Genomic DNA, 27,566 nt, shown 5'->3' on the forward strand with positions numbered 1-27,566 from the left:
TAGAATTTACAGTGCAAAAAGAGGCCATTTGGCCCATCGAGTCTGCGCCGGCCCTTGGAAAGAGCACCCCATGCATCTACCCTATCCCCGTAACCCAGTAACCCCAGCTAAACGTTTGTTCACTGAGGGGCAATTTAGCGTGGCCAATCCTCCTAACCTGCACTTCTTTGGACTGTGGGAGGAAACCCACGCAGACACGGTGGGGGAAAGTGCAAACTCCACACAGACAGTCACACAAGGGCAGAATTGAATCAGGAATCCTGGAGCTCTGAGGCAGCAGTGCTAACAATACTGCCACCCCAAAAACATTCCTCACCCCAGATGGGACTCGAACCCACAATCCCTGGCTTAGGAGGCCAGTGCCTTATCCATTGGGCCACTGGGGCCACATGGTAGCTTGAGACATTTGGAGGTATTGATTGATTGATTGATAGTTGATTAATTTGCCGAGAATCTGACAGGCCATTCAGCCCACTGTGTCCGTACTGGCTCTTTGGCGGATCCATGTAACAAATTCATCCCAACTCTCCAGCCAACTGAGCTAATCAATCTGTATTTCATTGGAACCAGCTCCTGAGCACAGCCTTGGAGCATTAAAGGGGCTAGATAAATGCAGACTGTTGCTGTTGATGGCTCCAAGAATTCATTGCATTGTGACTTATGCATGTTCTGTGTTTTCTTTCATGCATGGAACAATCTTTTCTGAAGTAATCTTTATTGTCACAAGTAGGCTTACCTTAACACTGCAATGAAGTTACTGTGACAAACCCCTAGTCGCCAAACTCTGGCGCCTGTTCGGTTACACTAAGGGAGAATTCAGAATGTCCAGATTACCTAATAGCACATCTTTCGGGACTTGTGGGAGGAAACCGGAGCTTCCGGAGGAACCGCACGCAGATACGGGGAGAACGTGCAGACTCCGCACAGACAGTGAACCAAACCTAGAATCAAACCTGGGACCCAGGAGCTGTGAAGCAACAGTGCTAACCACTGTGCTGCCGTGCTGACCATTTGTGGACTGTACGCAGAACAATACTTTTCACTGTACCTCGGTACACATGACCATAAATTACATTCAGATTCCAATTCAGGGTGTTGTTAGCAATGGCGGGTGAAAATAGTTTCCATTCATGATGAGCACTTTGAGAAACACGAGACATTTCAGAGATGTTCGTTCCCCATCGGCAGCCTCTTTTCAATTGTGCTTTGATTGAGGCAGGACAACACGTAGCCCCAGTGGCCTAATGGATAAGGCACTGGCCTTCTAAGCCAGGGATTGTGGGTTCGAGTCCCATCTGAGGTGATGTGTGTATTTTGAAACATTCTCTCGCTTGCTCCTCAGAACCTCTCCATTCAAATTCATTCCAGCTCCAATCTGCTCTCTTCAACAATCCCCATGGCCACAGTGAGCTGAGGGAAGCAGATTCAATAAAAGCATTGAGGCAATTGGATGGCAGCTCCAACAAGCAAGGAAGCTGTCACAGAGTCTCTTCCTCATTCAAATGGCATTGCCTGTGCCCTATCTACCAAGCTTGGATGCACATCTGGAGCCATCCTCTGTATTGGGGTGGCAGGTTGGTACAGTGGTCAGCACTGTTGCTTCACAAGGCCAGGGACCTGGCTTCGGTCACTAACTGTGCGGAGTCTGCATGTTCTCTCCGTGTCTGCGGGGTTTCTTCCAGGTGCTCCGGTTTCCTCCGCAGTCCAAAGATGTGCCAGCCATGAACACCTTGAACAGAAAATGCTGGACAATCTCTGCAGGTCTGACAGCTTCTGTGGAGCGAGAAGGGAGCTAATGTTTTGACTCTTTGTCAGCATCTGCGGTCTTTGGCTTTTATTGACACCTTGAAACCTGAGAAGCTTAACGCATTTCAGAGCTGTCAATTGCTCTTAGATTGGCTGCATGTCAAATGTAGCCCCAGTGGCCTAATGGATAATGCACTGGCCTCCTAAGCCAGGGATTGTGGGTTCAAGTCCCATCTGGGGTGGTTCTCATTTCTAAACATTCACCCTCTGGCTCATCACAGCCCTGTGTCAACTTTATCTCAATTCAAATTCACTTCAGCTCCAAGCTTGCTCTCTTTAAGGAGGCCATTTGGCCCTTCGAGCCTGCCTTGCCCTTCAATATAGAACATAGAACATAGACCGATACAGCGCAGTACAGGCCCTTCGGCCCACGATGTTGCACCGAAACAAAAGCCATCTAACCTACACTATGCCATTATCATCCATATGTTTCTCCAATAAACTTTTAAATGCCCTCAATGTTGGCGAGTTCACTACTGTTGGAGGTAGGGCATTCCACGGCCTCACCACTCTTTGCGTAAAGAACCTACCTCTGACCTCTGTCTTATATCTATTACCCCTCAGTTTAAAGCTATGTCCCCTCGTGCTAGCTATTTCCATCCGCGGGAGAAGGCTCTCACTGTCCATCCTATCCAACCCCCTGATCATTTTGTATGCCTCTATTAAGTCTCCTCTTAGCCTTCTTCTCTCCAACAAAAACAACCTCAAGTCCATCAGCCTTTCCTCATAAGATTTTCCCTCCATACCAGGCAACATCCTGGTAAATCTCCTCTGCACCCGCTCCAAAGCCTCCACGTCCTTCCTATAATGCGGTGACCAGAACTGTACGCAATACTCCAAATGCGGCCGAACCAGAGTTCTGTACAGCTGCAACATGACCTCCCGACTCCGGAACTCAATCCCTCTACCAATAAAGGCCAACACTCCATAGGCCTTCTTCACAACCCTATCAACCTGGGTGGCAACTTTCAGGGATCTATGTACATGGACACCTAGATCCCTCTGCTCATCCACACTTTCAAGAACTTTACCATTAGCCAAATATTCCGCATTCCTGTTATTCCTTCCAAAGTGAATCACCTCACACTTCTCTACATTAAACTCCATTTGCCACCTCTCAGCCCAGCTCTGCAGCTTATCTATATCCCTCTGTAACCTGCTACATCCTTCCACACTATCGACAACACCACCGACTTTAGTATCGTCTGCAAATTTACTCACCCACCCTTCTGCGCCTTCCTCTAGGTCATTGATAAAAATGACAAACAGCAACGGCCCCAGAACAGATCCTTGTGGTACTCCACTTGTGACTGTACTTCATTCTGAACATTTCCCATCAACCACCACCCTCTGCCTTCTTTCAGCTAGCCAATTTCTGATCCACATCTCTAAATCACCCTCAATCCCCAGCCTCCGTATTTTCTGCAATAGCCTACCGTGGGGAACCTTATCAAACGCTTTGCTGAAATCCATATACACCACATCAACTGCTCTACCCTCATCTACCTGTTCAGTCACCTTCTCAAAGAACTCAATAAGGTTTGTGAGGCATGACCTACCCTTCACAAAGCCATGCTGACTATCCCTGATCATATTATTCCTATCTAGATGATTATAAATCTTGTCTCTTATAATCCCCTCCAAGACTTTACCCACTACAGACGTGAGGCTCACCGGTCTACAGTTGCCGGGGTTGTCTCTGCTCCCCTTTTTGAACAAAGGGACCACATTTGCTGTCCTCCAGTCCTCTGGCACTATTCCTGTAGCCAATGATGACATAAAAATCAAAGCCAAAGGTCCAGCAATCTCTTCCCTGGCCTCCCAGAGAATCCGAGGATAAATCCCATCAGGTCCCGGGGACTTATCTATTTTCAGCTTTCTATTGTGGCTGATCCTCTATCTCAAGGGCGTTTTCCCGCGCTCTCGCCACACCCCTTCCTGCCTTTAGAGTCCAGAAATCTCTCTACTTCCTCCTTAAATATATATACATTTCTTCCACGCATTCACCACCCTCTGAATGAAGACATTTCTCCTCATCTCAGTCCTAAATGGCCTGCTCTGTATCCTCAGCCTGTGACCCCTTGTTCTAGACACCCCTCCCCCCCAGCCAGAGGTAACACAGTCTGTCCAACCCTGTCAGCATTTTATAAATTTCAATTAGCTCCCCTCTCATTCTTCCAAATTCCAGGGAATGCAGGTCCAGTTGACTCAATCTCTCCTCATCCGCCAATCCTGCCATCCCAGGAATTAGTCTGGTGAACCTTCGCTGCGCTCCCTCTAGGGCAAGTATATCCTTTCTTAGGTAAGGAGACCAAAACTGCCCACAATACTCCAGGTGTGGCCTTAGGCTCTGTACAGCCGCAGTAACACATCCTTCCTCGTGTACGAACCGGTCTGTAATTCCCTGTTTTTCCCCCTCCTTCCTGTTTTAAATAGCGGAGTTACATTTGCCACCCTCCAAACTGCCGGGACTCTCCAGGTCCCTGTCTCTCCAATCCTGCCCTCTTGCCCTTCCCTGAGTTCCATCGCTCCATCATTGGCGGCCGTGCCTGGGCCCTATGCTCTGGGATTCCATCCCTAAACCCCCTCCAGCTCCCTACCCCTGTCTCCACAAGATCTCAACGCTGCTTAAACCTTGCCCCTTGGTCCTCGGTTTTGATCACCTCTCCTGGCACCTTCCAGGTGAGGGTGGGTGTAACATTGTGTTGGAGCACGCTCCTGTGAAGAGCCTTGGGACGTTAAAGGGGCTAGATAAAGGCAGGTTGCTGTTGTAGATAGCTCCAGGATGTTATTTGCGACGACAGGTTTGTCAGGTGAAAATAGTTTCCACTCAGGATGCGCACTTTGCAAGTTGAGAAACATGCAGAGTTTCAGGTTTGTCAGTTGCTCTTAGATGGTCCCAGATTGGAAAGAGCAAAGGGGTTGATGTTAAGTTCAGGGCGGGGGTGGGGTTGGGGGGCAAACGCCGCCACACACTGACCCAAGGCCAGAACTAAACCCAGATCACTGGTGCTATGAGGCCACAGTGCTAACCACTGTGCCACCCATCCCACTCCCGGCCTCTTCACCTTGCAAAGATTATCTTCCAGCGTTTACCCAATTGTTCTTCGGGAATCTGCTTTTCCTTCATCTAAAGTCACTACGAAAGTCGTCGGGATTTTTAAAGAGAGCAGATTGGAGCTGACGTGAATTTGAATTGAGATTGAGATTGAATTGAGGGGTTGCAATGAGCCAGAGGGAGAATGTTTAAAATTAAGCACCACCCCAGATAGGACTCGAACCCACAATACCTGGCTTAAGAGGCCAGTGCCTTATCCATTAGGCCACTGGGGCTGCATGTTAGTGATTGAAATTTGGACGTCTTGATTTATTTATTGTCACATGTACCGAAGTCCAGTGATAAGCATTTTTCTGTGGTCAAGGAAACGAACGCAATACGTACACAGTAGACAAAAAGAATAATCGACAAAGTACATCGACAAACAGTGATCGGTCACAGTGCAGAACAAGGGGCCAAACAAAGCAAATACATGAGCAATAGCAGCAAATTTTCTCTTCCATAAGACCACAAGAAATAGGAACAGGACGAGGCCATTCAGCCCTTCGAGCCTGCTCTGCCGTTTAATAAGCCCATGGCTGCTCTGACACTCACTCAGCCCACGTTCCTGCTTTCTCTACACAACCCTGAATTCCCCAACTCACTTTTTCTGCTCAACTTAAAGGCATTTGTCCAATAAATATCCATGGATCAAAAATGATAGCGACAAAGTCAAAGAAATGGGAAATACAGGAATCCAAAGGAAGGACCCTGACCCCATCCATTACACACACTGCTGAAAACGCCATGGTGTCAATCTTTAACTGGACATCACTCCAGTGGCGACTCAAACCCGCTCTCCCTGGCTCAGGAGGCTAGGACCTTACCATCCCGTCCATGAGGTTCATCGCGCACTGATACCCACCTGAGGACACTATCAGGTGGTACTCCCCTTGGCTAGATCTGGCCTCTATTCATCCTGGAACGCAATGAGAGCCACTTCTCCTCCACAAAAAATCATCTCTCATCCCTCAGCCCTCATCTCTGTTGCTAACTTTTGGTCGGCTCTTAAATGTTGCCCGTTGTATCTTTACTTAATTTGCTCTGTTTCTATAACCTTTGCTCTAGAGTCTCCAGGTATCTTTATGATACTGCCACGAGGTTCAAGTTCAAGTACTGATCAATAACTCGACACACCAATTAGTAAGATTCAAATCAAAACACCTTTATTATACACAGTCAATCACTACTCATGCATAAACTCTACTTTATAGACTATTCTCTATCACTAAAAGGCCTATACTTAGCTTCGGAATTGGCCCACCAGGTCAGGGTCTTTCGTTCGATCTGAGTCTGCAGGATTCAAAAGCTGGTATGGGCTGGTAGCTAGGAGCGCCTATCTCGTAGCGAGCGTCGACTGGAGACTTACTTGGTTGATGCGGAAGCTTAGACAGTTCACTCTCAAGGGTTGATTCGAGTTGCTGCGTGACCCTGCCAAGAAGGTCGATTTGGACTTGGGGACTCTACTTCATAGTCCCCAGGGGCTTCCCGCCCTTCGGGGCGGACCCCGTATCTGGTTCCAAGTGATTGGACTACGTTCCGATCACTTGGATCGATTTCTCCAATACTGGAGTTGTTCCCTGATCGCTGAGCGGTCCCTAAATGTCCGTTGGCCTCCCTTTGTCTTGGCTCCTGCTGGCGCCGAGGAGTCTGGCTTGGCCTTATTCACCTTAAATGTTTCAATTGTTCTCGGGGATCGCTCATTAATATGCAGGTGGCTGCTGGTTTCAGTGCTGTCTGGTTTTTGCAAGTTCTAATACACAGGATTTCTGTATTTGCTAGTTTTTGCCTGTGTTGGCTGAATTTCCCTGTAGTCTTTGCGGTTCTCCATTTTAAGTCGGGAAGTGGCCAACCCAGGTGGCTACATCTCCAACAACGTGTGAAGAATGACGAATATTGACTTGTGATTTTCTTCATTAAGCCGCTGGCCATGAGGGTTGAGATCACATCCAATCAGCTGCTTCCGTTGCTTCCCGCCCTCCCCCTCGGTAACTGGGCTAAACCTTCTCTGAGATTCCTGCTGTCCCAATGCTGAACTCGTATCTTTTTCCTAGTTGCTCCCCAATCTCTCCTCGCGACCGCTTGTTCATGAGAACCGAATCCCGGTGCCTCAGCCCGATACCCAACACCCTGATACCCAACACCCTGATACCCAACACCCTGATACCCAACACCCTGATACCCAACACCCTGATACCCAACACCCTGATACCCAACACCCTGATACCCAACACTCTGATACCCTACACCCTGATATCCAACACCCTGATACCCAACACTCTGATACCCAACACCCTGATACCCAACACCCTGATACCCAACACCCTGATACCCAACACCCTGATACCCAACACCCTGATACCCAACACCCTGATACCCAACACTCTGGTACCCTACACCCTGATATCCAACACCCTGATACCCAACACCCTGATACCCAACACCCTGATACCCAACACCCTGATACCCAACACCCTGATACCCAACACCCTGATACCCAACACCCTGATACCCAACACCCTGATACCCAACACCCTGATACCCAACACTCTGATACCCAGCACCCTGATACCCAACACCCTGATACCCAACACTCTGCCCGGCCGTGCCAGCTGATAGGCAATGGGTCTTGCTCCCTGGGTACTGCCCCCCTCTCGATCAAATCTGCTGTCACCAGCCCACCCACATCACCAAACCAACTCTTGGCAAAGAATCGATCTCATATAATATTCTGCCCTGCACGCGGTCTGTTTGAATTCCCTCCCCCAACCTCTCCACCTTTCTCCCCCCTGTGTGCTTTAGATCAGAATGCTACTTCAAACACCGCTCGTTGACCTCGGTTTGATCACGTCTCTGTATCTCTTCCTGAGGTGGCTGGATGGTAAATTTTAGACAGATAGATGGAATTTACAGTGCAAAAAGAGGTCATTTGGCCCATCGAGTCTGCACTGGCCCTTGGAAAAAGCACCCCACGCCTCCACCGTAACCCAGTAACCCCACTGTTATGGATCCGGGTTTACAGAACCCCAAAGTGTTTCATGGAGTTCAACCGACTCACAACTTTTAATCAATTGTGGTGTGGGAAGCAGACGGCATACTCTCCAGGTGTGATACAGCAGAAATGGACAAATGGTTTTTAAAACAAAACAATGTTTATTCTATGAACTCAAGTTAACCTTTTAAAAACAAACATTGAATATCTTAACACCCATTACTTCAAAGATAACCCCAAAAGAGTACAACACAAAATAATCCTTCAAACTGTTCCTTTAAACATCCAAAAGACTTCAAACCTTCAAAAATAATAACACATTAGGTTACATTCAATATATTTATAGTCTTTGGATTGCAGACATCAACAGACAGCTCTGTGTTTCTTCCTGCAGCTCTCAGCAAAACTCGCAGGCACTCCTAGCTGCCTTCTCAAACTGAAACTCAAAAAAGCAGAAGTGAGCTCAGCTCCCCCCACCCTCTGACATCAACTCAGTAATATGATCAGCTCCATTTCTTAAAGGTACATTGCTTAAACATCCATTTCTTAAAGGTACTCTCACATGACACCCACCTAAACTCTTGTTCACTAAGGGGCAATTTAACGTGGCCAGTCCACCTAATCTTTGGACTGTGGGAGGAAACCGGAGCACCCGGTATGCCGGCCTCGCTCGGCATCCCGCCAACTCTCCAGCCAACTGAGCTAAATAATCTGTATTTGGTTGGAGCAGGCCCCGGAGAAGAGCCTTGGAGCATTAAAGGGGCTAGATAAATGCAGGCTGTTGTTGTTGATGGTTCCAAGAGTACATTACATTGTGTACTTGTGCATGTCCTATGTTCATCTCTTGCACGAAACGATCTGTCTGGACTGTACACAGAACAATACTTTTCACTGCACCTCGGGACACGTGACCATAAATTAAATTCAGATTCCAATTCAGGGTGTAGTTAGCAATGGCGGGTGAAAATAGTTTCCATTCATGACGAGCACTTTGAGAAACACGAGACATTTCAGAGATGTTCGGTCTCCATCGGCAGCCTCTTTTCAATTGTGCTTTGATTGAGACAGGGTGATACATGTCCCCGGTGGCCTAATGGATAAGGCACTGGCCTCCTAAGCTAGGGATTGTGGGTTCAAGTCCCATCTGGGGTGGTGTGTGGATTTTCAAACGTTCTTGCACTGGCTCTTCAGAGAATCTCCATTCAAATTCATTCCAGCTCCAATCTGCTCTCTTCAACAATCCCCATGGTGACAGTGAGCTGAGGGAAGCAGATTTTCAAAAAAAATCTTTTTAATGGCATTTCTCATATTTATAATCAATTGTATATATACATCACATTTCTCTTACCTGCATTCATTTACTTTATTGTACTGAAAGGTTCATTTTGTCTTTCTTTTAATTGGTCCTATATACATTTTGCCGCCCTCTAGGTTGGCCTACAGTCCCCCCCCCCCCCCCCCCCACCCCCGTCCGTCCGTCCGTCCGTCCCCCCAGGTAGGTCTAATGTGCCGCCCCAATACAGAAGATGGCTCCAGATGTGCGTCTAAGCTTGGTAGATAGGGCACAGGCAATGCCATTTGAATCAGGAAGAGTGATGAAGCTACTCTGGAACAGCGAACAGCTTCCTTGCTTGTTGGAGCTGAGCAGCTTGTGTGCCCGTCTGATTGCGGTTGTATACCCGCAACTTAAAATGCTGCCTCCTCCGCATAAAATGTACAAACACTCCTCCGAAAAGATTCATGGCTTCACATCTTACATCATCCTCGCCATCAGTGTGAGGCTCTTGGCACAGGAAATGGGCAGAGACAGCCCAGAATAAACAGAACACATGTAAAATCGGCATGGTCCGTTAATGAAAACCGATTCTTCAGACTCCCTCTGCTGGTACTATTCCGTATAGTAAGTGCACATGAACAATACGTACATTGGAATTTTAATACACTACAGGTGGCAAATGACAGCGCTCACCACTGACCTCGGAGAAATCCGCCCACAAATACCCAACAATCAATGTGGCGAAGAGTCAGCTGTGATGCCAGGAATGATGCCAGGGGAACAGAGGTGGTGACTTACCCGAGCTGCCCTAAGGAGGTGGTTCATCTTCTTGCATCACTGCGTGCCAGTCAGCCTGGTGAGGGTCGCAGCACCCACTGCCTCTTGCCATCTCCGCCCAGGTCTGGTTGACCACCACGAGCCGGTTGCCTTCTGCCCACCCTGCGGAAGCGGGTGTCTCATCTCATCTCCGCCGCATCCAACATTCGGTCACGCTCCATATCCGCTAATCGGTTGGGGGGGCAGGGCAGCTCTTCACGGAGCCATCGTCTCGGATGGAATGGGTGTTTATAAGCAGCTCCAGCTTGTCAAGCTCTGCAGCGCCAATTCCTGCCCCAGCGAATCCAACTACGGCGAGAACGAGAATTGCTCTCGATTCTCGTGGGCAGAGATCTAGCCCGATAGCATGTCATGAGTTGCTCGGGAAATAGCGCCCCCAATGGGAGCGCCAACCGCATGCAATTTAGTCCTGGCGTCAACACTTAGGCTCTGAAACGGAGAATTTTACCCAACATTTCAGATGCATGGATTTGCCGAGAATGCGGAACTTGCCAGTGTGGAATTGGGCCCTTCGGCCCACTGTCCTGTCCTAGCTCTTTGCTGGAGCTCTGCAGTTAATCCCACTCCCTTCCTCTTTCCTCGACAAATCTTATCTTCCGGTGTTTATCCAATTGCCTCGAAGCTTTGACTGAATCTGCTTCCCTCAGCTCACTGTCTCCATGGGGATTGTTGAAGAGAGCAGATTGGAGCTGGAATGAATTTGAATGGGGATTGAATTGAGGGGCTCCGAGGAGCCAGCGAGAGAATGTTTCAAAATACACATAAACCACCCCAGATGGGACTCGAACCCACAATCCCAGTGCCTTATCCATTAGGCCACTGGGGCTACATGTCATGCAGGCTCAATCAAAGCACAATTGAAAAGAGGCTGCCGATGGAGACCGAACATCTCTGAAATGTCTCGTGTTTCTCAAAGTGCTCATCATGAATGGAAACTATTTTCACCCGCCATTGCTAACAACACCCTGAATTGGAATCTGAATGTAATTTATTGTCACGTGTAGCGAGGTACAGTGAAAAGTATTGTTCTGTGTACAGTCCAGACTGATGGGCCGAATGGCCTCCATCTGCACTGTCGATTCTATGCTGGCCTCGCTCTGCATCACGCCAACCCTCCAGTCAACTGAGCTAATCAATCTGTATTTGGTTGGAACAGGCTCTTGAGAAGAGCCTTGGAGCATTAAAGGGGCTAGATAAATGCAGGCTATTGTTGTTGATGGCGCCAAGAATTCATTACATTGTGTACTTATGTATGTTGTATGTTCTCTTCTTGTACGGAACCATCTGTCTGGACTGTACGCAGAACAATACTTTTCACTGTACCTCAGTACACATGACAATAAATTAAATTCAGATTCCAATTCAGGATGTTGTTAGCAATGGCGGGTGAAAATAGTTTCCATTCATGATGAGCACTTTGAGAAACACGAGACATTTCAGAGATGTTCGTTCCCCATCGGCAGCCTCTTTTCAATTGTGCTTTGATTGAGGCAGGACAGCACGTAGCCCCAGTGGCCTAATGGATAAGGCACTGGCCTCCTAAGCCAGGGATTGTGGGTTCGAGTCCCATCTGGGGTGGTGTATGTGTATTTTGAAACATTCTCTCGCTGGCTCCTCAGAACCTCTCCATTCAAATTCATTCCAGCTCCAATCTGCTCTCTTCAACAATCCCCATGGCGACAGCGAGCTGAGGGAAGCAGATTCAGTAAAAGTATCGAGGCAATTGGATAAACACCGGAAGATAAGATTTGTCGAGGAAAGAGGAAGGGAGTGGGATTAACTGCAGAGCTCCAGCAAAGAGCTAGAAGAAGTACAGTGGGCTGAAGGGCCCAATTCCACACTGGCAAGTTCCACATTCTAGGCAAGTCCATGCATCTGAAATGTTGGGTAAAGTTCTCCGTTTCAGAGCCTAAGTGTTGACGCCAGGACGAAATTGCTGCGGTTGGCGCTCCGATTGAGGGCTTGTGTGACATGTAGCCCCAGTGGCCTAATGGATAAGGCACTGGCCTCCTAAGCCAGGGATTGTGGGTTCGAGTCCCATCTGGGGTGGTGTGTGTATTTGGAAACATTCTCTCGCTGGCTCTTCAGAACCTCTCCGTTCAAATTCATTCCAGCTCCAATCTGCTCTCTTCAACAATCCCCATGGCGACAGTGAGCTAAGGGAAGCAGATTTTAAAAAAATATATTTTTATTGGCATTCTCATATTTATAATCAATTGTATATATACATCACATTTCTCTTACCTGCATTCATTTACTTTATTGTACTGGAAGGTTCATTTTGTCTGTCTTTTAATTGGTCCAAGATACATTTCGCCGCCCTCTAGGTTGGCCTACAGTCCTCCCCCCCAGGTAGATCTAACGTGGGGCCCCAATACAGAGGATGGCTCCAGATGTGCGTCTAAACTTGGTAGACAGGGCACAGGCAATGCCATTTGAATCAGGAAGAGTGATGAAGCTACTCTGGAACAGCTTCCTTGCTTGTTAGAGCTGAGCAGCTTGTGTGCCCGTCTGATTGCGGCTGTAAACCGGCAACTTAAAATGCTGCCTCCTCCGCATAAAATGTGCAAACACCCCTCCCAAAAGATTCATGGCTTCACATCTTACATCATCCTCGCCATCAGTGTGAGGCTCTTGGGACAGGAAACGGGCAGAGAAAGCCCAGTATGAACAGAACACATGTAAAATCGGCATGGCCCCTTTATGGAAACAGATTCTTCAGACTCCCTCTGCTGGTACTATTCCGTATAGTAACTGTTCATGAACAATAAGCACATTGGAATTTCAATGCACGACAGGTGGCAATTGACAGCGCTCACCACTTACCTCGGAGAAATCCGTCTACAAGAACCCAACAATCAATGAGGCGAAGATTCAACTGTGATGCCCGGAGAACAGAGATGGTGACTCACCCAAGTTGCCCTATGGAGGTTGTTCATCTTCTTGCGTCACTGTGTGCCTGTCCGCCTGGTGAGGTTTGCAGCATTCACCGCCTCTTGCCACCTCTGCCCAGGCCCGGTCGACCACCGCGAGGCGGTAGCCTCCTGCCCACCCTGCGGAAGGGGGTGTCCCATCTCTCTTCAGCCGCATCCAACATTCGGTCACGCTCCACATCCGCTAATCGGTTGGAGGGGGTGCAGGAGCTCTTCTCGGATGGAATGGGATAAGCATCTCCAGCGTCAATTCCGGCCCCAGCCAATCCAACGGCGGCGGGAACGAGAATTGCTCTCGATTCACCTGGGCAGAGAGCTAGCCCATTGGCACGTCATGAATTGCTCGAGAAATAACACCCCCAATGGGAGCGCCAACCACATGCAATTTAGTCCTGGCGTCAACACTTAGGCTCTGAAACGGAGAATTTTACCCAAACATTTCAGATGCATGGACATGCTTAGAATGCGGAACTTGCCAGTGAGGAATTGGGCCCTTCGGCCCACTGTACTTCTCCTAGCTCTTTGCTGGAGCTCTGCAGTTAATCCCACTCCCTTTCTCTTTCCTCAACAAATCTTATCTTCCGGTGTTTATCCAATTGCCTCGATGCTTTTACTGAATCTACTTCCCTCAACTCACTGTCGCCATGGGGATTGTTGAAGAGAGCAGATTGGAGCTGGAATGAATTTGAATGGAGATTGAATTGAGGGGCTCTGAGGAGCCAGCGAGAGAATGTTGCAAAGTACACACACCACCCCAGATGGGACTCGAACCCACAATCCCTGGCTTAGGAGGCCAGTGCCTTATCCATTAGGCCACTGGGGCTACGTGCTGTTCTGCCTCAATCAAAGCACAATTGAAAAGAGGCTTCCGATGGGGAACGAACATCTCTGAAATGTCTCGTGTTTCTCAAAGTGCTCATCATGAATGGAAACTATTTTCACCCGCCATTGCTAACAACACCCTGAATTGGAATCTGAATTTAATTTATTGTCACGTGTACCGAGGTACAGTGAAAAGTATTGTTCTGTGTACAGTCCAGACAGATCGTTCTGTACAAGAAAAGAACACAGGACATACACAAGTACACAATGTAATGAATTCTTGGAGCCATCAACAACAGCAGCCTGCATTTATCTAGCCCCTTTAATGCTCCAAGGCTCTTCTCAAGAGCCTGTTCCCACCAAATACAGATTGTTTAGCTGAGTTGGGTGGAGAGTTGGCGTGATGCAGAGCGAGGCCGGCATAGAATCAGTGAATCATAGAATCTACAGTGCAGAAGGAGGCCATTCGGCCCATCAGCTCTGCACCGGCCCTTGGAAAGAGTACCCGACTTAAGCTCACGCCTCCACCTTATCCCCGTAACTCCACCTTACCTTTTGGATGCTGTGGGGCAAAGGAAAAATTAGTGTATGGTGATCTGGGACTATGGAGTCGCTACTTATTGCATGTAGCCCCAGTGGCCTAATGGATAAGGCACTGATTTCCAAAGCCAGGGATTGTGGGTTTGAGTCCCATCTGAGGTGAAGCATATTTTTGGTTAGCACTGCTGCCTCATAGCTACAGAGTTCTGGTTTCAATTCCGCCCTAGTGTTACTATCATTGTGGAGTTTGCACTTTCCCCCACCGTGTCTGCGTGGGTTTCCTCCCATCGTCCAAAGAAGTGCAGGTTAGGAGGATTGGCCACGCTAAATTGCCCCTTAGTGAACAAACGTTTAGGTGGAGTCCCTGGGTTACGGGGATAGGGTAGATGCATGGGGTGCTCTTTCCAAGGGCCGGTGCAGACTCGATGGGCCAAATGGTCTCCTTCTGCACTGTAAATTCCATCTATCTGTCTAAAATTTACCATCCAGCCACCTCAGGAAGAGATACAGAGAGGTGATCAAACCGAGGTCAACGAGCGGTGTTTGAAGTAGCATTCCGATCTAAAGCACACAGGGGGAGAAAGGTGGAGAGGTTGGGGGAGGGAATTCAAACAGACCGCGTGCAGAACAGAATATTATATGAGATCAATTCTTGGCCAAGAGTCGGTTTGGTGATGTGGGTGGGCTGGTGACAGCAGATTTGATCGAGAGGGGGGCAGCACCCAGGGAGCAAGACCCATTGCCTATCAGCTGGCACGGCCGGGCAGAGTGTTGGGTATCAAGGTGTTGGATATCAGGGTGTTGGGTATCAGAGTGTTGGGTATCAGGGTGTTGGGTATCAGGGTGTTGGGTATCAGGGTGTTGGGTATCAGGCTGTTGGGTATCAGGGTGTTGGGTATCAGAGTGTTGGGTATCAGGGTGTTGTGTATCAGGGTGTTGGGTATCAGGGTGTTGGGTATCAGGGTGTTGGGTATCAGAGTGTTGGGTATCAGGGTGTTGGGTATCAGAGTGTTGGGAATCAGGGTGTTGGGGATCAGGGTGTTGGGTATCAGAGTGTTGGGTATCAGGGTGTTGGGTATCAGAGTGTTGGGTATCAGGGTGTTGGGTATCAGAGTGTTGGGTATCAGGGTGTTGGGTTTCAGGGTGTTGGGTATCAGGGTGTTGGGTATCAGGGTGTTGGGTATCAGGGTGTTGGGTATCAGAGTGTTGGGTATCAGGGTGTTGGGTATCAGGGTGTTGGGTATCAGGGTGTTGGGTATCAGGGTGTTGGGTATCAGAGTGTTGGGTATCAGAGTGTTGGATATCAGGGTGTTGGGTATCAGGGTGTTGGGTATCAGGGTGTTGGGTATCACGGTGTTGGGTATCAGGGTGTTGGGTATCAGAGTGTTGGGTATCAGGGTGTTGGGTATCAGGGTGTTGGGTATCAGGGTGTTGGGTATCAGGGTGTTGGGTATCAGAGTGTTGGGTATCAGGGTGTTGGGTATCAGGGTGTTGGGTATCAGAGTGTTGGGTATCAGGGTGTTGGGTATCAGGGTGTTGATCCATGGATATTTAGTGGAGAGGCACCTTTAAGTGAGTAGGGGAACGCAGAGAGAAGGCAGGAACGTGAGCTTAGTGAGTGTCAGAGCAACCATGGGCTTATTAAACGGCAGAGCAGGCTCGAAGGGCCGAATGGCCTCCTCCTGTTCCTATTTGTTATGACCTTCTGGAAGGGACAATTTGCAAGGCGCAGAAGGAGGGGATTGGGATGAATTTGTTTCATGGATCTGCCAACGAGCCAGGCAGAATATACAGAGGTCTGAAGACCCCCACATCCAGATATAGAAACAGCTTCTTCCCCACAGCTACTAGACTCCTCAACGACTCTCCCTCGCACTGATCTGTTCCCTGTACAAATACTATTCACAATACCCTGAGCTGCTCTTGCTCATGTATTTGCTTTGTTTGGCCCTTGTTCCGCACTGTAACCAATCACTGTTTGTTGAGGGGCTCTGAGGAGCCAGCGAGCAAATATTTCAAAATACACACATCACCCCAGATGGGACTTGAACCCACAATCCCTGGCTTAGGAGGCCAGTGCCTTATCCAATACTTTTCACTGTACCTCGGGACACGTGACAATAAATTACATTCAGATTCCAATTCAGGGTGTTGTTAGCAATGGCGGGTGAAAATAGTTTCCATTCATGATGAGCACTTTGAGAAACACGAGACATTTCAGAGATGATCGTTCTCCATCAGCAGCCTCTTTTCAATTGTGCTTTGATTGAGATAGTGTAGCATGTAGCCCCAGTGGCCTAATGGATCAGGCACTGGCCTCCTAAGCCAGGGGTTGTGGGTTCAAGTCCCATCTGGGGTGGTTTGTGTGTATTTTGAAACATTCTCTCGCTGGCTCCTCAGAGCCCCTCAATTCAATCCCCATTCAAATTCATTCCAGCTCCAATCTGCTCTCTTCAGACTGGGACTGTACTCATTCGAGTTTAGCAGGATGCGGGGGGATCTTATTGAGACATATAAAATTATGAAGGGGAATAGATAGTATAGATGCGGGCAGGTTGTTTCCACTGGCGGGTGAAAGCAGCACTAGGGGGCATAGCCTCAAAATAAGGGGAGGTAGATTTAGGACGGAGTGTGGGAGGAACTTGTTCACCCAAAGGGTTGTGAATCTCTGGAATTCCTTGCCCAGTGAAGCAGTTGAGGCTCCTTCTTTAAACGGTTTAAAAAAAAAGATAGATGCCTTTCAAAAGAATAAAGGGATTCGGGGATATGGTGTACGGGCCGGAGAGTGGAGCTGTGTCCACAAAGATCAGCCATGATCTCATTGAATGGCGGAGCAGGCTCGAGGGGCCAAATGGCCTACTCCTGTTCCTAGTTCTTATGTTCTTATGTTCATCAATCCGCATGGCAACAGTGAGCTGAGGGAAGCAGATTTTTAAAAAAAATCTTTTTAATGGCATTCTCATATTTATAATCAATTGTATATATACATCACATTTCTCTTACCTGCATTCATTTACTTTATTGTACTGGAAGGTTCATTTTGTCTGTCTTTTAATTGGTCCAAGATACATTTCACCGCCCTCTAGGTTGGCCTACAGTCGCCCCCCCAGGTAGGCCGAACGTGCCGCCCCAATACAGAGGATGGCTCCAGATGTGCGTCCAAGCTTGGTAGACAGGGCACAGGCAATGCCATTTGAATCAGGAAGAGTGATGAAGCGACTCTGGAACAGCTTCCTTGCTTGTTAGAGCTGAGCAGCTTGTGTGCCCGTCTGATTGCGGCTGTAAACCCGCAACTTAAAATGCTGCCTCCTCCGCATAAAATGTGCAAACACCCCTCCGAAAAGATTCATGGCTTCACATCTTACATCATCCTCGCCATCAGTGTGAGGCTCTTGGGACAGGAAACGGGCAGAGAAAGCCCAGAATGAACAGAACACATGTAAAATCGGCATGGCCCCTTTATGGAAACAGATTCTTCAGACTCCCTCTGCTGGTACTATTCCGTACAGTAACTGTTCATGAACAATAAGCACATTGGAATTTCAATGCACTACAGATGGCAATGACAGCGCTCACCACTGACCTCGGAGAAATCCGTCCACAAGTACCCAACAATCAATGTGGCGAAGATTCAACTGTGATGCCCGGGGAACAGAGGTGGTGACTCACCCAAGCTGCCCTATGGAGGTTGTTCATCTTCTTGCGTCACTAACTGCAAGTCCGCCTGGTGAGGTTCGCAGCATTCACCGCCTCTTGCCACCTCTGCCCAGGCCCGGTTGACCACCGCGAGGCGGTAGCCTCCTGGCCACCCTGCGGAAGGGTGTGTCCCATCTCTCCTCCGCCGCATCCAACATTCGGTCACGCTCCACATCCGCTAATCGGTTGGAGGGGGTGCAGGAGCTCTTCTCGGATGGAATGGGTGTTTATAAGCATCTCCAGGGTCAATTCCGGCCCCAGCCAATCCAACGGCGGCGGGAACGAGAATTGCTCTCGATTCACGTGGGCAGAGAGCTAGCCCATTGGCACGTCATGAATTGCTCGAGAAATAACGCCCCCAATGGGAGCGCCAACCGCATGCAATTTAGTCCTGGCGTCAACACTTAGGCTCTGAAACGGAGAATTTTACCCAAACATTTCAGATGCATGGACTTGCTTAGAATGCGGAACTTGCCAGTGAGGAATTGGGCCCTTCGGCCCACTGTACTTCTCCTAGCTCTTTGCTGGAGCTCTGCAGTTAATCCCACTCCCTTCCTCTTTCCTCAACAAATCTTATCTTCCGGTGTTTATCCAATTGCCTCGATGCTTTTACTGAATCTACTTCCCTCAGCTCACTGGCGCCATGGGGATTGTTGAAGAAAGCAGATTGGAGCTGGAATGAATTTGAATTGAGGGGCTCTGAGGAGCCAGCGAGAGAATGTTTCAAAATACACACACCACCCCAGATGGGACTCGAACCCATAATCCCTGGCTTAGGAGGCCAGTGCCTTATCCATTAGGCCACTGGGGCTATGTGCGGTCCTGCCTCTATCAAAGCACAATTGAAAAGAGGCTGCCGATGGGGAACGAACATCTCTGAAATGTCTCGTGTTTCTCAAAGTGTTCATCATGAATGGAAACTATTTTCACCCGCCATTGCTAACAACACCCTGAATTGGAATCTGAATTTAATTTATTGTCATGTGTACCGAGGTACAGTGAAAAGTATTGTTCTGTGTACAGTCCAGACAGATCGTTCCGTACAAGAAAAGAACACAGGACATACACAAGTACACAATGTAATGAATTCTTGGAGCCATCAACAACAGTAGCCTGCATTTATCTAGCCCCTTTAATGCTCCAAGGCTCTTCTCAAGAGCCTGTTCCCACCAAATACAGATTGTTTAGCTGAGTTGGCTGGAGAGTTGGTGTGATGCAGAGTGAGGCCGGCATAGAATCAGTGAATCATCGAATCTACAGTGCAGAAGGAGGCCATTCGGCCCATCAGCTCTGCACCGGCCCTTGGAAAGAGTACCCGACTTAAGCTCACGCCTCCACCTTATCCCGGTAACTCCACCTTACCTTTTGGATGCTATGGGGCAAAGGAAAAACTTGTGTATAGAGATCTGGGACGATGGAGTCGCTACTTATTGCATGTAGCCCCAGTGGCCTAATGGATAAGGCACTGACTTCCAAAGCCAGGGATTGTGGGTTTGAGTCCCATCTGGGGTGAAGTATGTTTTTGGTTCGCTCTGCTGCCTCACAGCTACAGAGTTCCGGGTTCAATTCCACCCTAGTGTTACTATCATTGTGGAGTTTGCACTTTTCCCCACCGTGTCTGCGTGGGTTTCCTCCCATCGTCCAAAGAAGTGCAGGTTAGGAGGATTGGCCACGCTAAATTGCCCCTTAGTGAACAAAAGTTTAGGTGGAGTCCCTGGGTTACGGGGATAGGGTAGATGCATGGGGTGCTCTTTCCAAGGGCCGGCGCAGACTCGATGGGCCAAATGGCCTCTTTTTGCACTGTAAATTCTATCTATCTGTCTAAAATTTACCATCCAGCCACCTCCGGAAGAGATACAGAGAGGTGATCAAACCGAGGTCAACGAGCGGTGTTTGAAGTCGCATTCCGATCTAAAGCACACAGCGGGGAGAAAGGTGGAGAGGTTGGGGGAGGGAATTCAAACAGACCGCGTGCAGGACAGAATATTATATGAGATCAATTCTTGGCCAAGAGTTGGTTTGGTGATGTGGTTGGGCTGGTGACAGCAGATTTGATCGAGAGGGGGGCAGTACCCAGGGAGCAAGACCCATTGCCTATCAGCTGGCACGGCCGGGCAGAGTGTTGGGTATCAAGGTGTTGGGTATCAGGGTGTTGGGTATCAGAGTGTTGGGTATCAGGGTGTTGGGTATCAGGGTGTTGGGTATCAGGGTGTTGGGTATCAGGGTGTTGGGTATCAGGGTGTTGGGTATCAGAGTGTTGGGTTTCAGGGAGTTGGGTATCAGGGTGTTGGGTATCAGGGTGTTGGGTATCAGAGTGTTGGGTATCAGGGTGTTGGATATCAGAGTGTTGGGTATCAGAGTGTTGGGTATCAGGGTGTTGGGTATCAGGGTGTTGGGTATCAGGGTGTTGGGTATCAGGGTGTTGGGTATCAGGATGTTGGGTATCAGGGTGTTGGGTATCAGAGTGTTGGGTATCAGGGTGTTGGATATCAGAGTGTTGGGTATCAGGATGTTGGGTATCAGGGTGTTGGGTATCAGGGTGTTGGGTATCAGGGTGTTGGGTATCAGGGTGTTGGGTATCAGGGTGTTGGGTATCAGGGTGTAGGGTATCAGGGTGTTGGGTATCAGGGTGTTGGGCATCAGGGTGTTGGGTATCAGAGTGTTGGGTATCAGGGTGTTGGGTATCAGGGTGTTGGGTATCAGGGTGTTGGGTATCAGGGTGTTGGGTATCAGGGTGTTGGGTATCAGGGTGTTGGGTATCGGGGTGTTGGGTATCAGAGTGTTGAGTATCAGAGTGTTGGGTATCAGAGTGTTGGGTATCAGGCTGTTGGGTATCAGGGTGTTGGGTATCAGAGTGTTGGGTATCAGAGTGTTGGGTATCAGAGTGTTGGGTATCAGGGTGTTGGGTATCAGGGTGTTGGGTATCAGGGTGTTGGGTATCAGGGTGTTGGGTATCAGAGTGTTGGGTATCAGAGTGTTGGGTATCAGGGTGTTGGGTGTCAGGGTGTTGGGTATCAGGGTGTTGGGTATCAGGGTGTTGGGTATCAGGGTGTTGGGTATCTGGGTGTTGGGTATCAGAGTGTTGGGTATCAGGGTGTTGGGTATCAGGGTGTTGGGTATCAGGGTGTTGGGCATCAGGGTGTTGGGTATCAGAGTGTTGGGTATCAGGGTGTTGGGTATCAGGGTGTTGGGTATCAGGGTGTTGGGTATCAGGGTGTTGGGTATCAGGGTGTTGGGTATCAGGGTGTTGGGTATCGGGGTGTTGGGTATCAGAGTGTTGAGTATCAGAGTGTTGGGTATCAGAGTGTTGGGTATCAGGCTGTTGGGTATCAGGGTGTTGGGTATCAGAGTGTTGGGTATCAGAGTGTTGGGTATCAGAGTGTTGGGTATCAGGGTGTTGGGTATCAGGGTGTTGGGTATCAGGGTGTTGGGTATCAGGGTGTTGGGTATCAGAGTGTTGGGTATCAGAGTGTTGGGTATCAGGGTGTTGGGTGTCAGGGTGTTGGGTATCAGGGTGTTGGGTATCAGGGTGTTGGGTATCAGGGTGTTGGGTATCTGGGTGTTGGGTATCAGAGTGTTGGGTATCAGGGTGTTGGGTATCAGGGTGTTGGGTATCAGGGTGTTGGGTATCAGGGTGTTGGGTATCAGGGTGTTGGGTATCAGGGTGTTGGGTATCAGAGTGTTGGGTATCAGGGTGTTGGGTATCAGAGTGTTGGGTATCAGGGTGTTGGGTATCAGGGTGTTGGGTATCAGGGTGTTGGGTATCAGGGTGTTGGGTATCAGGGTGTTGGGTATCAGGGTGTTGGGTATCAACCCTCATGGCCAGGGGCTGAATGAAGAAAATCACAAGTCAATCTTCGTCATTCTTCACACATTGTTGGAGATGAGGGCTGAGGGGGAGAGATGATATTTCGTGGAGGAGAAGTGGCTCTCATTGCGTTCCAGGATGAATAGAGGCCAGATCTAGCCAAGGGGAGTACCACCTGATAGTGTCCTCAGGTGGGTATCAGTGCGCGATGAATCTCATGGACGGGATGGTAAGGTCCTAGCCTCCTGTGCCAGGGAGAGTGGGTTTGAGTCCCCACTGGAGTGATGTCCAGTTAAAGATCGACACCATGGCGTTTTCAGCAGTGTGTGTAATGGATGGGGTCAGGGTCCTTCCTTTGGATTTCTGTATTTCCCATTTCTTTGACTTTGTCGCTATCATTTTTGATCCATGGATATTTAATGGAGAGGCACCTTTAAGTGAGTAGGGGAACGCGGAGAGAAGGCAGGAACGTGAGCTTAGTGAGTGTCAGAGCAGCCATGGGCTTATTAAATGGCAGGACAGGCTCGAAGGGCCGAATGGCCTCGTCCTGTTCCTATTTGTTATGACCTTCTGGAAGGGACAATTTGCAAGGCGCAGAAGGAGGGGATTGGGATGAATTTGTTTCATGGACCTGCCAAAGAGCCAGTACGGACACAATGGGATGAATGGCCTGTCAGATTCTCGGCAAATTAATTCACCTGAAATGTTACCTGTTTCTCTCACCTGAAGCAGCCTCTCCTGTTATTTGAATCCCCTCCCCAGATGCAGAAAACTTGTAGACATCTCAGATGGCCACCTGCAAAGGACCATGGGAATTATGGCCAACCCAGGACTCAGACACACTCAGGGCTTGTGTGTGTATTTGCAACTCAGATAGCTAGACGTGATCGAAACCCCCGCTCATTTGCATTCTAATGGCCCATTTCCCCAGAACAAAAGAACTGTACTCAGGTAACCGATACAGACTGATCGGCGCCACTCCTTTTACTCAGCGAGCCCAAACAGACAAGGTCAATGACTTGTAAGGACACGCCCAGCCACCAAGGAACCCGCCCCTTTATTGGCCAAAAGCGAAGGCAGTGATCGAAGCCTGTCGAATTATTGGGTCCAAGTTAAGGACCGCCCCAAATAGCGCGAAATCCCAGAGGGATAAGAAGAGACACAGCCGTGTGCTCGGTCTCTCTTGGATCCGGCCTATGCCAACCCCAGTGCAGCATAACGACCAGGCAGACAAGTTCAAGACCAACGATCGCTATCTGACGGATGAGCCCAGCAGAAACAGAGCCACTTCTTCCACCCAGCCACGCAAGGTCCGGCCAAAGGCCTTGTCCATCTGCATAGAGCCGGTTGCCCTGAAGTTAAGTGCAGGTTATTGTAGTTGTTAGGTGTAGTTTAACTTGTCGTGTTTTGCGTTGCATGTCGAAGTAACCCTTGGGTGTAAATAAACCATCTTTAAACTTGAACTGACTAACTGGTTGTGTGGTCCTTTGATCGATATCAGATAAAGCCTTGTGGTGGTATCATTTGATACCTGGCGACTCTAAAGAGCATCATTACCAATTGGCAACATTATTGGTGCCGATTGGCAACGTTATTGGCGACATCTGACGGGACTCGAATTAGAAGTGATTTTGTCACTCCGAGAGAGCCTAAAAACTTTGAAATCCAATTGTATGAAAGAGAAAGAACCACAAGTGCAAGCCCATATCGACCAAATCACCATATTTCGGAAGTGTGTACTAACCTGCATGCGTACTAACAGGGATATAAGGTAAACTCATTATATTGTGTCAAAACTATCGAGGGAATTGTGAACCGGAAAATAGCTTAGGCCATACCCACAGTTCAAATCGTCGCCTTATCGCCCTGTCCCAAATGAAAGGGAGGGAAAATGAAGTTAAAAATAGAGCAAGAGAGATTAGAGGAAATAGAAGAGATATTAGACGAAATGGCCACAAAAGCGATGGAACGTTTAATGAACCCACAGGAACCCGAGGTCGCAGCGACCAACAGTGCAGAGCAGTGCCCCATATGGGAAGAAGAGTTGAGGAAGTATTTAAAGGGGAAAGGATGGCCCTTAAAAGGAGAAAGGATGAACTCAGCCCAAAGCATCGCACAAGCTCGCCACCCTCCCATTGATTCTGTCTACACCTCCCGCTGCCTCAGGAAGGCAGCCAGCATTGTCGGAGACCCGACCCACCCAGGCTTTGCCCTCTTCCAGACCCTTCCATCAGGCACAAGATACAGAAGTCTGAAGACCCGCACATCCAGACATAGGAACAGCATCTTCCCCACAGCTACTAAACTCCTCAACGACTCCCCCTCGGACTGATCTGTTCCCTGTACGAACACTATTCACAACGCCCTGAGCTGCTCTTGCTCATGTATTTGCTTTGTTTGGCCCCTTGTTCCGCACTGTGACCGATCACTATTTGTCAATGTACTTTGTCGATTATTCTTTTTGTCTACTGTGTACGTACTGTGTATGTTTCCTTGGCCGCAAAAAATGCTTTTCACTGGACTTCGGTACATGTGACAATCAGTCAATCAAGTCTTCCAAATTTCACTCACTACCATGTAGCCCCTTTGGCCTAATGGATAAGGCACTGGCCTCCTAAGCCAGGGATTGTGGGTTCAAGTCCCATCTGGGGTGGGGTTCCTGCTTAAACGTTTTCCCTCTGGCTCATTTAACCCCTCAATTTAATCTCAATCTCAATTCAAATTCACGTCAGCTCCAATCTGCTCCCTTTGAAAATCTCCACGACTTTAGTGAGATGAAGGGAAAGCAGATTCCCGAAGAACAATTGGGTAAACGCTGGAAGATAATCTTTGCAAGGTGAAGAGGCCGGGAGTGGGATGGGTGGCACAGTGGTTAGCACTGTGGCCTCACAGCACCAGCGATCAGTTTAGCACCGGGCTAAATCGCTGGCTTTGAAAGCAGACCAAGGCAGGCCAGCAGCACGGTTCAATTCCCGTAACAGCCTCCCCGAACAGGCGCCGGAATGTGGCGACTAGGGGCTTTTCACAGTAACTTCATTTGAAGCCTACTTGTGACAATAAGTGATTTTCATTTTTCATTTCATCTGGGTTTAGTTCTGGCCTTGGGTCAGTGTGTGGTGAAGTTTGCACTCCAACCCCCACACCCGCCCTGAACTTAACATCAACCCTTTACTCTTTCCAATCTGGGACCATCTAAGAGCAATTGACAAACTTGAAACTCTGCATGTTTCTCAACTTTCAAAGTGCGCATCCTGAGTGGAAACTATTTTCACCTGTCAAACCTGTCGTCGCAAATAACATCCTGGAGCTATCTACAACAGCAACCTGCCTTTATCTAGCCCCTTTAACGTCCCAAGGCTCTTCACAGGAGCGTGCACCAACACAATGTTACATCCAGCCTCATCTGGAAGATACCAGAAGAGGTGATCAAAACCGAGGGCCAAGGGGCAAGGTTTAAGCAGCGTTGAGATCTTGTGGAGACAGGGGAAGGGAGCTGGAGGGGGTTTAGGGATGGAATCCCAGAACATAGGGCCCAGGCACGGCCGCCAATGACGGAGCGATGGAACTCAGGGAAGGACAAGAGGGCAGGATTGGAGAGACAGAGACCTGGAGAGTCCCGGCAGTTTGGAGGGTGGCAAATGCAACTCCGCTATTTAAAACGGGAAGGAGCGGGAATAAGGGAATTACAGACCGGTTCGTACACGAGGAAGGATGTGTTACTGCGGCTGTACAGAGCCTTGGTAAGGCCACACCTGGAGTATTGTGGGCAGTTTTGGTCTCCTGACCTAAGAAAGGATATACTTGCCCTAGAGGGAGCGCAGCGAAGGTTCACCAGACTAATTCCTGGGATGGCAGGATTGGCGGATGAGGAGTGATTGAGTCAACTGGACCTGCATTCCCTGGAATTTGGAAGAATGAGAGGGGATCTAATTGAAATTTATAAAATGCTGACAGGGTTGGACAGACTGTGTTCCCTCTGGCTGGGGGGAGGGGTGTCTAAAGCAAGGGGTCACAGGCTGAGGATACAGAGCAGGCCATTTTGGACTGAGATGTGGAGAAATGTCTTCATTCAGAGGGTGTTGAATGTGTGGAATAAATGTATATATATTTAAGGAGGAAGTAGATAGATTTCTGGACTCTAAAGGCAGGAAGGGGTGTGGCGAGAGCGCAGGGGACACCGTTGATATAGAGGATCAGCCACAATAGTATTGAAGGGCAAGGCAGGCTCGAAGGGCCTAATGGCCTCGTTAAAGAGAGCAAGCTTGGAGCTGAAGTGAATTTGAATTGAGATAAAGTTGACACAGGGCTGTGATGAGCCAGAGGGTGAATGTTTAAAAATGAGAACCACCCCAGATGGGACTCGAACCCACAATCCCTGGCTTAGGAGGCCAGTGCCTTATCCATTAGGCCACTGGGGCTACATTTGACACACAGCCAATCTAAGAGCAATTGACAGCTCTGAAATGCGTTAAGCTTCTCAAGTTTCAAGGGTGTTAATAAAAGCCAAAGACCGCAGATGCTGACAAAGAGTCAAAACATTAGCTCCCTTCTCGCTCCACAGAAGCTGCCAGACCTGCAGAGATTGTCCAGCATTTTCTGTTCAAGGTGTTCATGGCTGGCACATCTTTGGACTGCGGGAGGAAACCGGAGCACCCGGAAGAAACCCCGCAGACACGGAGAGAACATGCAGACTCCGCACAGACAGTGACCGAAGCCAGGTCCCTGGCCTTGTGAAGCAACAGTGCTGACCACTGTACCAACCTGCCACCCCAATACAGAGGATAGCCCCAGATGTGCGTCCAAGCTTGGTAGATAGGGCACAGGCAATGCCATTTGAATGAGGAAGAGTGATGAAGCGACTCTGTGACAGCTTCCTTGCTTGTTGGAGCTGCCATCCAATTACCTCGATGCTTTTATTGAATCTGCTTCCCTCAGCTCACTGTCACCATGGGGATTGTTGAAGAGAGCAGATTGGAGCTGGAATGAATTTGAATGGAGAGGTTCTGAGGAGCCAGCGAGAGAATGTTTCAAAATACACACATCACCCCAGATGGGACTCGAACCCACAATCCCTGGCTTAGGAGGCCAGTGCCTTATCCATTAGGCCACTGGGGCTACGTGGTCTTCTGCCTCAATCAAAGCACAATTGAAAAGAGGCTGCCGATGGGGACCGAACATCTCTGAAATGTCTCGTGTTTCTCAAAGTGTTCATCACGAATGGAAACTTTTTTCTCCCGCCATTGCTAACTACACCCTGAATTGGAATCTGAATTTAATTTATTGTCATGTGTACCGAGGTACAGTGAAAAGTATTGTTCTGTGTACAGTCCAGACAGATCGTTCCGTACATGAGAGAAATATAGGACATGCATAAGTACACAATGTAATGTATTCTTGGAGCCATCAACAACGATAGCCTGCATTTATCTAGCCCCTTTAATGATCCAAGGCTCTTCTCAGGAGCTTGTTCCAACCAAATACAGATTGTTTAGCTGAGTTGGCTGGAGAGTTGGTGTGATGCAGAGCGAGGCCGGCATAGAATCAGTGAATCATAGAATCTACAGTGCAGAAGGAGGCCATTCGGCCCATCGGGTCTGCACCGACCCTTGGAAGCAGCACCTGACTTCAGCTCACGCCTCCACCATATCCCCGTAACTCCACCTAACCTTTTGAATGCTATGGGGGCAAAGGAAAAATTAGTCTGTGGTCATCAGGGACCATGGAGTTGTTACTTCGTGCATATAGCCCCAGTGGCCTAA

General features: G+C 48.8%; 11 non-coding genes across 11 annotated transcripts; 5 read left to right on the forward strand and 6 right to left on the reverse strand.

Annotated features, from left to right (window-relative positions):
• Positions 1 to 313: 313 nt before the first annotated feature.
• trnar-ccu (transfer RNA arginine (anticodon CCU)) lies at positions 314 to 386 on the reverse strand. The gene has a single exon. It is a non-coding gene; the product is annotated as a tRNA-Arg (tRNA).
• Positions 387 to 1,230: 844 nt separating this feature from the next.
• trnar-ucu (transfer RNA arginine (anticodon UCU)) lies at positions 1,231 to 1,303 on the forward strand. Its single transcript has one exon. It is a non-coding gene; the product is annotated as a tRNA-Arg (tRNA).
• Positions 1,304 to 1,915: 612 nt separating this feature from the next.
• Positions 1,916 to 1,988, forward strand: trnar-ccu (transfer RNA arginine (anticodon CCU)). Its single transcript has one exon. It is a non-coding gene; the product is annotated as a tRNA-Arg (tRNA).
• A 3,078-nt stretch (positions 1,989 to 5,066) lies between these two features.
• On the reverse strand, positions 5,067 to 5,139 carry trnak-cuu (transfer RNA lysine (anticodon CUU)). The gene has a single exon. It is a non-coding gene; the product is annotated as a tRNA-Lys (tRNA).
• Positions 5,140 to 11,513: 6,374 nt separating this feature from the next.
• On the forward strand, positions 11,514 to 11,586 carry trnar-ccu (transfer RNA arginine (anticodon CCU)). The gene has a single exon. It is a non-coding gene; the product is annotated as a tRNA-Arg (tRNA).
• Positions 11,587 to 11,984: 398 nt separating this feature from the next.
• On the forward strand, positions 11,985 to 12,057 carry trnar-ccu (transfer RNA arginine (anticodon CCU)). The gene has a single exon. It is a non-coding gene; the product is annotated as a tRNA-Arg (tRNA).
• A 1,634-nt stretch (positions 12,058 to 13,691) lies between these two features.
• On the reverse strand, positions 13,692 to 13,764 carry trnar-ccu (transfer RNA arginine (anticodon CCU)). The gene has a single exon. It is a non-coding gene; the product is annotated as a tRNA-Arg (tRNA).
• A 2,825-nt stretch (positions 13,765 to 16,589) lies between these two features.
• Positions 16,590 to 16,662, forward strand: trnar-ccu (transfer RNA arginine (anticodon CCU)). Its single transcript has one exon. It is a non-coding gene; the product is annotated as a tRNA-Arg (tRNA).
• A 2,075-nt stretch (positions 16,663 to 18,737) lies between these two features.
• trnar-ccu (transfer RNA arginine (anticodon CCU)) lies at positions 18,738 to 18,810 on the reverse strand. Its single transcript has one exon. It is a non-coding gene; the product is annotated as a tRNA-Arg (tRNA).
• A 7,342-nt stretch (positions 18,811 to 26,152) lies between these two features.
• trnar-ccu (transfer RNA arginine (anticodon CCU)) lies at positions 26,153 to 26,225 on the reverse strand. Its single transcript has one exon. It is a non-coding gene; the product is annotated as a tRNA-Arg (tRNA).
• A 624-nt stretch (positions 26,226 to 26,849) lies between these two features.
• On the reverse strand, positions 26,850 to 26,922 carry trnar-ccu (transfer RNA arginine (anticodon CCU)). The gene has a single exon. It is a non-coding gene; the product is annotated as a tRNA-Arg (tRNA).
• Between the last annotated feature and the right edge of the window lie 644 nt (positions 26,923 to 27,566).

This window comes from Scyliorhinus torazame, chromosome 29 (genome assembly GCF_047496885.1).
Source record: "Scyliorhinus torazame isolate Kashiwa2021f chromosome 29, sScyTor2.1, whole genome shotgun sequence".
NCBI classification, from domain to species: domain Eukaryota; kingdom Metazoa; phylum Chordata; class Chondrichthyes; order Carcharhiniformes; family Scyliorhinidae; genus Scyliorhinus; species Scyliorhinus torazame.